This window comes from Pinus tabuliformis, chromosome X (genome assembly GCF_031772625.1).
Source record: "Pinus tabuliformis cultivar Carrire ecotype Pingquan chromosome X, CPIR1, whole genome shotgun sequence".
Lineage (NCBI taxonomy): Eukaryota > Viridiplantae > Streptophyta > Pinopsida > Pinales > Pinaceae > Pinus > Pinus tabuliformis.
Genome location: NC_142308.1, coordinates 189861633 through 189876779, shown reverse-complemented (window position 1 = coordinate 189876779; position 15147 = coordinate 189861633). Strand labels below are relative to the sequence as shown.

At 32.6% G+C, this 15147-nt stretch overlaps 2 pseudogenes; both read left to right on the top strand.

Annotated features, from left to right (window-relative positions):
* Window positions 1-274: 274 nt before the first annotated feature.
* Window positions 275-4087, top strand: LOC149139062 (pre-mRNA-processing-splicing factor 8A-like; annotated as a pseudogene).
* A 1309-nt stretch (window positions 4088-5396) lies between these two features.
* LOC149139061 (pre-mRNA-processing-splicing factor 8A-like) lies at window positions 5397-6956 on the top strand (annotated as a pseudogene).
* The last annotated feature ends 8191 nt before the right edge of the window (window positions 6957-15147 follow it).

Here is a 15147-nt window from a genome sequence, read left to right as displayed (position 1 = left end):
ATGCTATACTTTGATCTATAATCTGCAGCAAGGCTAATATTACACCTATTCACAATGCTTTATTTCTCGGCTCGATTTCATCAAAACTTGTTGCAAATGAGAATTGGACACTTTTGGGCCTTTTCTCGTAGTCTGAGCTATTGTTGACTAATTATTAATCTTCCTTTCTTTCAAATAATCCCTTTTCATTAACAAGTTTGAAACAAACCTTACCTTTTTCAAAATTTTCATCTATCCTTCAAATATAACTCATCAGTATGTGTGATCATCGTGCATGAGAGGATTATTAGCAGACATATCATCATCAATGAGCATAAATGGGCCTATTTATAGAAGGTGGCAGCTATCACTTTCCATCATGGAAAGTTTGCGTCATCTCATAGGACAACTACTTTTTGACTCGAGTGATAAAAACTATTTCTCTCTCTTTTAGATGGAGTCATTTTACACAACATAAACATTGAACATGTGCATCCTAGGTATTATGAAGTCTATGGCTAGAAAATTGTTGTGTCAATCATTGTTCGTCTATTTTGTTTTCTCTTTTCATAATTATTATTGTTGCAATCAAGTTCATAAGTTTACTGACATGTCTATTTTAACAATAGGAGGACCAATGTTTGGGCCTTTGAACCGAGATATGGAGAAGGGTGATGAAGTCCTTAGTGACTTAAATGATATTAATATTCATATTATCTTCTCTCCATGTCAGGCAGAGTATAGAATTGCATTTCCTCATCTCTAAAATAACATGCCTAGGAAAGTTAAGCTTTTTGTATATCAAGGTCCCATGGTGATATACATAGAAATTGAAGATCCATATGTACCAACATTGTATTTTGATCCTCTGATTCATCCAATTAACTTTCACAAGACTAATAACCGTGAATGGAAGACTCATGAGGATGATGATGATGAATTTTTTGTTCTGGAAGGTGTGGAACCTTTGTTGCATGATACACCACTCTACATAGATACAAAAAAATGTTGATATTTCATTATTGTTTGCTCCATGCCCATTAAATATGTGATCAGGTTGTATGCAACGCGAATAAGATATTCCTCTTGTTTCTCATTGGTACATGGAATATTGGTATGCATATTTATCATGCATGACACATATTCATGTTATTTAGTTGTGTTTTTCATTTACCATGGTTTTGATTACTTGAATGTTTCATGTCATGTAGTCCTCCCACATATCCAATGCAGGTTTTTGTGAGTTATCAGAAGCTCCTAAAATGTTGTGTTGAATTAACATCATCACAAGCCTCCAAAGAATCAAAAGAAGGAAGACTTGTTTTGTTCCCTACAAGCTACCAAATTTTTCCAGACAGTTGAGATAGATTAGGTACAAGATGGCATTTAAGTTTGTAGACAAGGTTACTATATGATGAATCTTCCTATTTATTGAAATAACTTCAATTATTTTCATCTTGATTAAAATTTTAATCAGAATCCCGTGAAAACAATCACAATGAAGAAGTGTAAGAAGTCATATTTAGGAAGTGCTTTCCATTTATGTCATGAAATTTTGCAACTAACAAAACTAGTTGTTGATGCAAATATCCAATTTCGATTAGGAAATGTACATTTTTCTAGTTGGCAAACAGATTACAATATAAATTTTCACATGTAGGGAACACGAATGGTATCTATCATTACCCGTATTGGCTTATGCAGAAAATAGGAATGTGTAAAGATCTAAAGCATTTTATTTATTATTGCTTTAACACCGGGCCTGTTGGGAAATGAATTGAATGTGGATTTTGGGTTCCAATGTGGATAGTATGGTTGTTTTTCCTACATGGTATAGTATCACTGCTAGAAAGGTGGCTTGTAAACTTGCTTGCATGATAGTTTCGAGGTCGTCATTCAAAGTGAGTTGCAAACACTGTGACGAAAAAAAGGGTTGAAAGTAATTTTTATTTGGAGCTTAGAGTATTTTTCATGCATGATGTTCTTGATGTAATGCCAGGTGATTTTAATTTTTTCCTTTTGTGATAACTGATAGGAAAGGGATGTTTTTATTGTTTGGAATGTGTTAATTACATTGAAGTCACTTATATGTTGATAGTAAATAGGATCAAGTTAAAATATTCTATATTTGTTTATCCCTTGATGGGAATGCTATTTCTTCTCTTCCTATCTCATTTTCTAGTGGCTAATTTGGTTGTTTGATTTGAATTTTCTACATCCCTACTTATTCCTGTGGTTTATTCTAGTGTTATGAAATTTCCAAGTCTCTTAGTGATTGTATTATCTAACTGCTGACATACTCTGTCATATGGTGATAGAGGGCATAAATAAAAACAAATCTCACACCATTTTGCAACATTTGATTGAATCATGATGTTGTTTGAAGGAAAAAATCCCATTGAAGGTGCATGTGGTAATAGAGCTTTTAATTAAGCATGACAAATTTGACTATTTTATTTATTTATGTTCTCTGTTATATCTCAAGTTTATAAATAATATAATTTCTTTGATACTCCACGCGCTTGGCTTACTAGTGCCAATTGAGAATATGGTTCTTCATTATGTAAAATCAAAAGCATGCTAGTGGATTAATGTTGCTCATTATAATCGTGATCATATAAGGCGTGGTGCAACTGTGGACAAGATAGTCTGTCACAAAATCTCGGAAGGTTCACATGTCCTTGGTTGAAATAAGTGTAGACATGATTTTATTTCCCCTAAACTATATTGAATGGATAGTTTGTAATGTTCAAGACCAAAGAGGTTTATAAATTACTAATCAATTATGTTGATTTCGTAATAGGAATGGAAACATAATTACTTGAAATGTAGCCCTTATGTAACACCTGGGGAAATTGTGGCCATCTATAACACTACAGTACATTGGTTGGAATCGAAAAAAAATTCTCCCATTCCTTTTCCACCATTGTCATATAAACATGATACCAAACTCCCAATACTAGCACTCGAATGATTGAAAGAATCTTATAGTGTTGATGTTTGATTAAATCAACAATAGAGGGAAGAGTTGGTTCTTATCAAGAAGGCATATGATAATCCACATGAGGCATTATCACATATAAAATGTCATCTGCTTACACAACGTGCGTTCAAAGAAGTAAGTTGTATAATTAATCACTTCCATTTTCTTAGTCAACAATGTTGAGATATTGTCTGCCTAGGTTTCTAATAACTGGATGTGTTTCACATTGTAGGTGGGCAGTGAGTTTATGGAATTGTATAAATATCTGATCCCTGTGTATGAAGTTGAACCACTTGAGAAAATTACAGATGCATATCTTGGTCAATATATTTCTTATGAAGGTGAAAAACACCATCTCTTTCCAAACTAGATCAAACTTGCAAATTTAGAGCCACCTCCACTTTTGGTATAACATAAGTGGTGTGAAGAAATCAATATTTTGTAGCATATATGGAATTCTAGTGAAGGTCAATGTGTTGCGATGATTCAAACCAAGTTTTAAAAGTTCTTTGAAAAAATAGGTCTAACAATGTTAAACAAGTGATTTTTTTGTTTTATGCTGTTAGTTTGCGAGTACTAAAAAAAAAAATCGATTCAATTATTTGTCTAGAATTTGAATGAATAATTATCGCAGGCTTCGAAATTTGGTACTTGACCACAACATTTTTGATTATGTCACTACAAAAAACAAAATTGTTCTATCATACCAATATATGAGCCATACCAATTTTATCTGGGTTAATTCGAGGTCTTAATTTTTCCTCCTTTGTTGTGCAATATAATGGTCTGGTCTTGGATCTCGTGGCCCTTGGTTTGACTTTGGTTAGTGAAATAGTTTGTCCTCCATAGATGCCAAATGAATTTATTACTTACCAAGATATCAAAGTGGAGACGAGTCATCCTATAAGGATGTATTCTTGTTATATTGACAAGCTACACATTATCTCTAGATTCACTCATGAAGAGTGAATGAATCTTATCCAGTGCTACCTTACAAAAAATCTAGATACGAACAATGAAAACATGGTTGGTTACAAAAAAAAGTGTTGGCCTAGAGATGCTAGCATGAGGCTGATGAAAAAAGGGTTCTTTCTTCCTTTGGTTCGTTTATATTTCTTTCAATAAAATCACGAGGCACGTGAGATTACTCAAATCTAAAATCAGCTGTGTCTGGTCTCTTGAATATTTTTTACTTAATCTTGGGAGCAATGTTTTATGGGATATAAAGAATAAATTCCCTTGTAGTATCACATCATCAGAATGTGAGTGTTGAGAAATCTGGGGTATTGATATTAGATGATTTCTCTTCTATTAGTAACTACTTGTGAGTGCTTTTACTTCTTTAGATTAGGATCTTCTTTTACTTAGGTTATTAGTGTTCTTCTTCATCAAATTACTACTAATTCATAAACCATAAAGAGACAAGAGACACAAAATATAGGATGTCATCCAGGGCTAAAACCCCTCACTCTTCTGGAGGAAAACCCACACAAATTCTTCTTATAAAGATTCCAACTAACGAATACCAAGACCAACACCCTTGACCTATTTTCCCTTCCAAGACCAAGACACCAAACCTCGTTGATAATATTCTTCTTTCTTTTCTTCCTCTTCACTGCTTCATAATTGTTCCTTATTTCATCTTCCTTGAGGACCTTAGAGGATTGTACAATTGTCCTTACCATTTCCCTTACCTTCTTACCCTTGCACTACTCTGTTTCCCCTACACTCCTTACTACATTGCTACCTTACTACCACTATGATAACATTGATCCCTTCTCAGTTTGGTAGCACTGAACCTTCTATATTGTGGTTACACCAAGACAATATTTACACCGAGACTGTAGTATGGTAATAACATCAAAACATGGGAGCATCGAACTATGATAGCAACGAGATTAAATGGTAGTGAAACTATAATAGCTCAAAATTGTGGTCACTATAATTTCCAGTCCTGCCCTTAGCAAAGTTATCTCTATGATTTAACCCAATATTTTGTGGTTATACCGAAAATTGTCCTCTAAAATTATTGTCCAAACTTCTGTCACAAATTGAAATGTGGATGACTCTATTTATAGTGTTTTTTATGGAAATAATTCAACCTGAAGAAGTTAAGCCGACATGACTATTATGAGGAGATAATTAATTTCCTTTGAAGTTGACTTGCATGAGGAGATTTTGCTTATTCTTGGAGGGTTGTTTATATTTATATAATTAGTCGTATAAATTATATCATGCCTAAAAAGGGTCCTTCATACATGATATAGACTCAGTTAGACTTTTATGACTAGATGACTCAATCCTAAACGCTCACAATGGGAGCCACCATTAGGAATAAAATTTCCTGCTCATGAAATCTATGAGACAACCATAATAATAATTCTTATCTTTATTTTTTTCATCAATTACATAAAATCACAATTACACATTCGCTATGAAGACCGAACCTAGCTACTTTTCTACAAGGAGAACAATATTTTCTATTTTTTATAGCAAATACAAGGCTACTTTGATTTTCAGCAGGTAAGTACTCTTTGCCCATCAAGCTTATTTGTTTCCATGCATTGATAAGTTATATGTTTTATGCAAAAGGCTGAAGGATAATTTTTTCTATGTTTTTTTTATCTGTAGGTGTGGATTTGAAGTTTGAATATTACCAAAAATAAGAATGTCTCAAGAAGCATTTATCAATATGAAGGATGGAGTTTCGAATTCGCAAAATGAGTAGACTAAAGAGTGCATTGTTGTTGCTTTCTGACATGTTTATGATGAACACATGAAGGTGTTTGAGAATCGTGTCATGTAGATCCTCATGTCATCAAGGTCAACAACCTTTACCTAAACCATGAACAAATGGAATACTACACTAATAGGTAAGTGCTTCTAGTTATTTCATATTCAATTGTACTAGTTTTTTAGGCCTCTACCTGCATGATGCTCTAAGTTATTTTATATTGTCAATTTGAATACATTTTCTTATTTTAGACATTTATTACATACCAGTTTGTCTTATTTGATTGGTGCAGAGATCATCACCTATTTTTATGAAGAAATAGTGCATACACCTAAGCTTCTTGATCTCCTTGTCAAATGTGAAAATAAAATTCAAACACATATAAAGATTGGTTTGAACTCCAAGATTCAAGTATGTATACTGTGTATTTTCATAGGAAAGGTAAAATAATATGAATAAAGGAAATACTCAATAAAATTAAATTTTTTGGTTAGATTTGAATGTTATTTTGAAAATTTATGTTCCATAAATTTGGTTCCCTCTTGTTATCTTCTATACATCCAAGGAAATTGGAGGGAATGGAATGTTATCTATGGGCCATATTTTAATCCAACAATGTGACCTACATTATAGTCTACAAATGGATATTGGAGTTACACACTTGTGCAGTGGTATGAGTCATGAGGAAGGTCAACTTGTTCCAAATTTGTATTAATACATATAGGTAATTGTAGGAAATTTTTCTCTAGTTGAATTTGTTTAAAAGTGAAAGTTCAAATTTGTGTGCTAAGATAGAAATATGGTCTATGGCAGAGTGAATTCATAGACTCTCAATGTGCTTGGGCCGAATATGCTTTAAAGAGGTAGGAATCACATGCTCAGAATAAATGATTAACTCTTGAAGATCTTTATGCATGATTTCTATTGGATTCTCTTTATAAATATTGAACCTAATTTGTGTAAAACACTTCTTCTGCTTGGATATTACAAGATTCATGGAACAAAGGTATTCATGGCATTAATACTCCCTTTCAAAAAAACAGACGCACACTAGCTTATAAAAAATATTGGAAGGTATGAACAATATTCAAATAGTATCAGGTGTTGAAACAATATCCATTTTGGTGGACTCAACAACAACATGATAGGAGGTTGTGGAATCTAAATAATTATTGAAGAAATGTTATTCAGGCTCTTGGTGGAGTGGAAGGCATTTTGGAGCCAATAAGGAACCAGACTAGTGACACTATTTATAGCTAAAATCTTTCGTGAGACACACACGTATAGACTGATGGTCAACTCTATAGAGTTGGTGAATTCACTTGAAATGCATTGACAACACAATGATAATATTTTGAAGTGGTGAAACAATATTTCATGTGTAAATTGTAGTCCAACCACTATTATGTTGGAAACTCATATTGTAATTTTTGAAATTTATTTTAATATAATTTATGGCTGAAATTATTTATAGTTGTACTTAATATTTTTTAGTATTGTAATTATCAAATGTAACTTTTCCTTTTCATATTAGATGAACATGCATATTGTATGATTTTTTTTAATTTAGTTGCAAAACCACACTAATTAATTTATGCTGATTAATAATAAACACATAAAATCAATCTAAGACTACTAAATTAGTAGTTTATATTGATTAATGACGAACAAAAATAAAATGAATGTTCGACTAAATTAGTCGTTTATAATGATTATTAATGAAAATAAATTAAATGAATAGAAACTACTAAATCATTCATTTATATAATGAGTATGAAATTACCAAAAAAATATAAATGATTATTGTAAATGATAAATTTGTGATTACAAATGATCACTAAATTTTTCATATATATGACTAGTAGTACATAATTTATAGTATCTTATAACACGACACAAATCTAGTTGTATTTATTTGGTCATTAATTGGTTTTAAATGATGACTAAAATTTTCTTATATATGACTACTAGTAGCTAATTTATAGTATCTTATAACACAACCAACATTTTGGTCATTTTTCTCTTGTCATTACTTGGTATTCTTGGGGTATGATATAGCAGTATATTTTGTTATGTGTTTGGTCATTAATTGTGACAATAAATTACTAAATCAATTATTAAATTAAAGACCAAATTTATGGCTAATTATACTACTAGACTATAAAATTGAGACAACCAATTAATGACTAAGCTAAAAACGACTAAAAGTTGGTCGTGTTATAAGATACTGTAAATTAGCCACTATTGGTCACTGGATGAAAAATGGTCATTTATATGTAATGTTTAGTCGTTTTTAGTAACTAATTACCCATTTTGTACTAGTGAAATGTAATAACGAATAATCATAGGTGATAGAATATAAGACCTTGTAACAAAGGAAGTGCCCCTCATCATTCATCTCTAAGGTTAGAGAAAACAAGAGGAAATTCTATAGCATTAGAAATTATGCATCAGATGGCTCAAAGAAGGTGAGAAAAATTATAAAAATTTCCATCACTCCACGCTTAATAATAGAATCGGAAATAGAATTTATAAAGCATGTTGATATTGAAGTTAGTATTTCTTCCTATTACGAACACATCTTGTTGAAGTCTTCCCCCTCTAGATCTAAATCCATCAACAAAATCACCTACTACATCCATGCCTTAGTCTACAAAAAAATGAATCTTTACTTCATCTTATTATCATAGATGAAGTAGAAGAAACCATCTTCAAAATGCCCCATAACAAAGCAGAAAATCTTGATGGATTTACCATTAATTTATCTAAGACATGTTGGTCATTCATAAAAGAGGATATCCAGAGAGTTTTGGAGAAATCTTGATTAAGAAAAGTTGTCCTACCTTCCCTTAATGGTACTCTTCTTACCCTCATGCCCAAAACATTCAATCCAGAGTATCCAAGTGTTTTTTGTCCTATGTCATTTTGAAACATTATCTAATAAATTATATTTAAAGTCATTTCTAATCATTTAAACCACTTATTGCATCACTTTCCTCTTTGAATCATACTTGCTATGTTGATGGAAGATAATTTTTTAATAGGATAATAGTGGCTCAAGATCTAGCTCATTCCCTCCATCGTTCAAAAAAATAAGGTATGCTCATCGATCTCAATTTATCCAAATATTTTGATAAATTAATATAGTCTTGCATTTCTCAAACTATTATAAAGTTTGGATTCTTAGAATCCTACACCAAGATTATTCTCTCCCTTATCTCCTCAACCTTATTCTCTATCTTAATCAATGGATCTCCCTCTAAGGCCTTCAAACCTTCTAAAGAAATGTTTCAGGGTGGTCTACTTTCCCCCTTTATCTTCATGCTGATAGTCAAAGGGATAAGATGATCCCTAAAACAAGATGTTAATATTGGTGGCATCAAGGTTCTACACTTCTCCAATTCTAATGAGAATATTTGAACCAGTAATTTGTGGATGTCACAATGTTCATACATGCTCCAATTATCCAAGAAGCATTAGCCTTTTGAAAATTCCTAGATGATTTCATGGTTACCTTAGGCATGGACATAAACTAAAAAAATTCTAAAACCTTTTTATTCAATACTCCCCCTACTATTCAATGTCATCTCACTAATATCTTAGGTTTCAAGGAAAGCACCTTACCCATTAGCTATTCAGGAAACCTTTAGCTTTGAATTCCCTGCACACTAAAATTTGGTCTAAGCTCATTCAAATGTTTGTCAAACAATTATATAGTTGTAATTTCCACTCACATAACATAAATAGCAGAACCATCCTCCTTAAATTTGTACTTCATGCCTTAACCATGTCCTTCAACAAAATTTCTTATGGGGAGGAGCAAAGAGAGGAGAAAAATGGGCACCAGTTCCTTGGGAGAAATTATGTCTCTCCAAAAAGTTAGGTAGACTAGTCCTCCAAGATTTAATTTTTTTTAGCATTGTTTAAGGAGCCAAACTTTGGTGGTGCTAGTTGTAAGAAGGTCACGACTTATGGAAGAAAGTATGGTCAAGTAAATACAACAACTACATTCTTAATGAACAATGCATCCGCAAAGTTATCTTACCAATAGTCTCAAAAATCTAGAATCTAAATTTTAAAGGAAAACATTTAGTAGAAGAACAATGCTTTCGAGAAGACAAGAAGAGAAAAACTACTCACTTTTAGGATGATTCATGGCATCAATTTTCAAAACTTTCTTCATAAAAAATCTTCAACATATACACTATCTTATGCAATCTCTGAGGAAATTCTTGTGTTTGATTACTAAGAAAATGTTTCTCTAGAGACCAATTATCATCAAGGGAGATCTCCCTCCTCTTAGGACATCCCCTTATTAGTCGAAGGTCTTAAATAGTTAAAATAAACATTTATACCTTAGAGAATCCACCTTTCATAAGATCTGGACCAACTTCACTAGGGATATTGGCCACAAGGTTCCTTCGCCATCAAAGAAGCTTACTTCCTTGTGACCAATCAGACTCACACTCGAAATCAATAGGTATGGTGTAAAATATAGTGAATAATCTTTGTCTATAGATAAATTATTTCCTTTCGATTCTCCTCCATAGGAAAACATTAACCTGGGATAAGCTTCTCTATAGGGGTGATCTTGGTCCCTTGCTCTGCTTCTTATGTCAAGGCAACAAAACAGCCATGAACATGTTTTTTACTCTTATGCTTTGGCATGGGATATTTGGAACTCTTATCCTTAGAAAACCCTTCCAAGTGATGACTTTCCCCCTAGACATAATCAACAATCTTCTTTTTTCCCCATTTGACAATCCCATTCTCAATAGATTGTGGATTGTTACACCCATATTTTTACTTTCAATTCTCTAGAAAGAACACAATCAAAATATCTTTTGCAACTCCTAGAACTTCAGCCTCTCTCTTTGGAACATATTTATTTGTAATCTCAATGAAACCATCCTCATCTCGATTGGCTGACCTCAGATTGGAAATTCCATGACTCTAAAGTGTTTATTCTCATTGCTACCAATATTCCTTCTTCCCCTACCCAATTCCAGTCCCCCCCTCCCTCATGACCTTCCTCCTTCCCCTCATAATGGTCTTACACTCATAATTTAATCAAATTAAGCCTCGATGGTGCCTTCAAGGGAAATCCAAATCCTACAAGCTATAGGGGAGTATTTCTATAAAAAAATGAGACTGTATTCATCTATATTCTGGTTTCATTAGCAACAATAATAATAATGCAACAAAACTCAAAAGTCTTCAAATGTTGATGAGAATTTTCCACCCTCAATTTCTCTCTCCTAAGCCTCAAAAGTGACTGTCATCTTGCTATTTCCCTAAATACTAAGCTCCTATGTAAATCATCCTCTCAAAAATGCCAAAAGTTGGGAACAAAAAAGCTCCCTTAAATGTAATAACCAACCAACCAATTGGATGATGTAAAAAAATCTTATATATGATAAAAGCGATAACTAACCAACCTAAAGTACAGAAAGAACTATGACAAAGCATTGTTATAATATAACCGACCAACCAATTGAATGGTGTTGGGAATTTTGATTAAGACTATAACCAACCAACTTATTGGACGATGTTGGGCATTGTTATCAGTCATAAGGACAATAGAAACTAAGTAATGAACTAGAGTGATGTAATCATGTGTCAAGTTATTTCTTTTTGTTTTCCAAATTTATAAGGATTTAAGGGATATTTTTTCTGAATTAACGCAATTTAACACTTAATCGAAAATTTTCACATAAAGCATATTGTATTTGGAAGTCATTACCCTTTTTTCTTAGAACTATAGGTAATTAGAGTTTTTCTTTTAAATGTATATTAGCTAAAGACCTTTTAATTGAAACATCTTTGTTAATTTAGATGTATATCAATACAAAATCAGATTTTTTTACTTTAAAAAATAATTGATATATAAAAATAATAGCAATATGAAGATGGTGTATGCTTAACCTTTTACTAAAAAAAATAGTAAATTATATTGTTTTTTAAATTTTTATTAAATTATATTAATTTGTTTTATGAGATGTATTTTTTTTATGTGATATATGTGCATCAAAATACTTATTTTATAATACATCTCACATTGTCATGATCGAAAGATAATTCTAAAAAATAACTATATTATTATTATTTAAAAAATATCAATATATGGGTCAAACAAATACATCTAAGAAATATGTAACAAGATTCCTAACTATGAATAATCAAGCTCACTTTATCCTGGAGATTCTTAACTTGGAAATAGGTTTTCTTATAATACAATGACTAATACCATAGATTATTAATAATACATACCCAAAAAACCATAACTCGTCCATAACTCATGTATAACGCATGTTGATATGACATGTATTGATATAACATTTTCTTAAATTAATCATTTTAATTAATTTGGGAGAAATGACATGATTTATTTCAAGACAAATCTAAACCTTTGATTTATTATTATTATTAATAATATTCTAGAATATTCAAAGTACCTTGTCCTTACTATACATCTAATAATTGTTGATAACAAAATTAAAATTTTGGAATCTAATAATAATGGATAAAATGTTGAGATTTACTGTAAATATAGTTATTCCCTTACAATTTTTCAATTTAAATGAAAAACATATTATAAAATTAAATTAAAATAAATTATATATAAAATATTTTCACTCTAAAATAAATTATGATTTTTTAAATATATAATATTGATAAACCAGGAGAGTAGTTCATGATATTATAATAAATAGAATATAAAATATCTAATATATGTTATTTTTTTTCTCGGTGAAAAACTAAACTATTAAATTATGTACAGAGGTCGAAAATACATCATGGTGAAACCAGTGAGAATCAGGCTCTGGGTATGACACCTGAGAGCCGATGATGTACCAAACACAGAAGCAAGAGCAAGCCCACGCAGGGGAACCAGACTAAAACTGAAACTGACCACAGGAGCAAGCCCACGCAGGGGCACCAGACTAAAAACCGAGACTGACCAAAGGAGCAAGCCCACGCAGGGGCATCAGACAAAAAGGATATTGACCACCAGAGCAAGCCCACGCATGGGCACCAGCCATTGCATCCCTCGCAGGGGAGACTGTCCTTACCCGATCCATTAACAAAAATTCCGATACAGAGATGACAAAACAGAAAGCGAAAGAGACCATAAGCTTTGTGGTTAAAACTGAACCAAAGACAAACATCAAATAAGACCAGTAGACCAGGCGAAGAGCCAAAAGAACCATGTGTGCACGTGTCTTCATTCATCCATTTGCTCTTCCTCAATCTGGCACCAGCCATAGGCTTCTCTTTCAGCATCGGTGGGAAATGTCGCTACCCCTTCCCCAGTTTCTGTCCTTTGAACGTTCTAAGTTTGCTTAGCATTTTCCGGGTCTGAAGCCAGTCCCTTTACCTCCTGCTCCTTATCAGCTTCAGGAGCCTGCGCTACTTGCCTCGGGTTGACATTCGTCCGCTGCCTTTGTTCATCCAGGGAGTCATCATCTTCCTGGGCATTTTCGATGAACATGATAGAGACATGCGCGCTGATCCGTGGATTATTTGTGGAGCTAGTGAAATTGAAGATGGCGGAGCCGAAGGCTGGCAAGGTAGTTGAGCTCGAAGCCCCTACATCCAAGAATTGACTGGAATGGAGGGGGTTAGCTCCAGTAGAGCGAGCAATATTGCAGTGGCAGCAATGGCCAACATTGTCCCTGTCATGCCTGCGAGAGACTCCCCCTCTAGAAGTGCCTCGACAGCTAAGAATACGCTGTCGAGGTCCCACCATTGAGGGAAAAGAATTCCAACAAACCGCGGGATAAACCAGACTCTCTGCTACCAGAGTCGAACGAGTGATGAGCCCGTCAGACGGAGAAGATATCTCGACGAAGACAGAGAGGCTAGTCGTCTGCATAACCATCAACATTCCATGTTCATACCCTGTTTTATCCCTATCATCCTCACCTACCCTGCTCGGGATCACATCCGCCATAACTGTTGCCATCATTTGAGCCGAATTACCTCTCCAGGCAATTATTGTCCCATGCCTCTTTACCTTAAACCATCTGCATCCTTTCCTAGTGTTTACCGCGGGTGCCACGTGATGGCCAAAGGTCGGCACGTGGCCTACCACCCACGCCCGTCCCATCTCATATATCACCCGCATCCGGGGCTAATATATGTTATTAATCTAAAAATAAAATATACATTTTTCTATTGGGAACAATTTTTATCCCACAATAAATACGCAATACATCCCATTTCATCTCCTTTGTCAAACTTGAATATTTTAACTGAATTAAGCTTACAAAATACAAAGTTGGAATTGAAGTAAAATTTTGTTTATCGTTTATTCTAATTGTTAGATCCAATTTTGATTGAAAGACAATAATGTTTTGCTTCCAATGTATTGTAAAGTTTTGAATGCACTGCTAGTCTATTACATTAACATATTTTGTGTATCATGTTTTGTTTTGTGTTTTCCAGTGTATTACATTAATATATTTTGTGTGTGTATTACATTAACATATTTTGTGTATCATGTTTTGTGTTTTCCAAGTTCTGTGTGAAAAAAGTTGTGAATTTACTATATAGATTTCATCGATTAAATTTCGAGGGACTTATTTAATTCATTTCTAGTTATTTTTCTGGACATGCATTCACATTCTGAATGCAAAGTCAAAGTTTTTTGATTAATGATTTTGAGCACAGTGATGTATAGATTGATCTTGATAATCCTTTCCTAACATAACGACTAGTCAGGTGTGCAAGTCATTTAGCATGTCAAAAGTGCCTAATGGATAGATTTCAGAATCCTTTGGCACTAATCTTACATATATATGTCAATGTGCATGCCCTTTAGCATGTGTATATGTCATGGATGGATAGATTTCAGAATTCTTTGTCACCACTCTTACATGTATATCTTAATTTACCACTCAGGTTGATATATGAAATACGTTTACAACAACATTTACCAATATCCATTTCAATTTAAATTATAATTAATAATAATTATAAATAATATAACAAACCAATTTAAATTTCACTTATTTTTATAAAAAATTCTAATCATTATTTCAAAAATTTTAAAAACAATAAAAAATAATAAATTTTAGAACGTTATTTTTATAAAAAAATCTAATCATTATTTTAAAAAAATTTAAAACGATCAAAAATGATGAACTTTAAAAACAATAAAAAAAAAATCAACTAAGGATTATGAAAAGTGAAAAATCTAAATTTAAGTAAATAGATTTTCACTTTTAGTTTGACGAAGATAGAGTAATAGCAACATCTACTTCAATATGGCTATGCATGGCAATTGAGAGTAACATCAGGTTTGATTAGTGATATAGTCAAGGGTATATTTTACATTTAAGTGAAAGAAAGTGAAATAAAATTATATGGCTGAGTTCAATCTATTAAATCCTAGTCAAAATTTGAATCATAGAAACTAAAGACTTTACTAAACCAAAATCAAAATGAA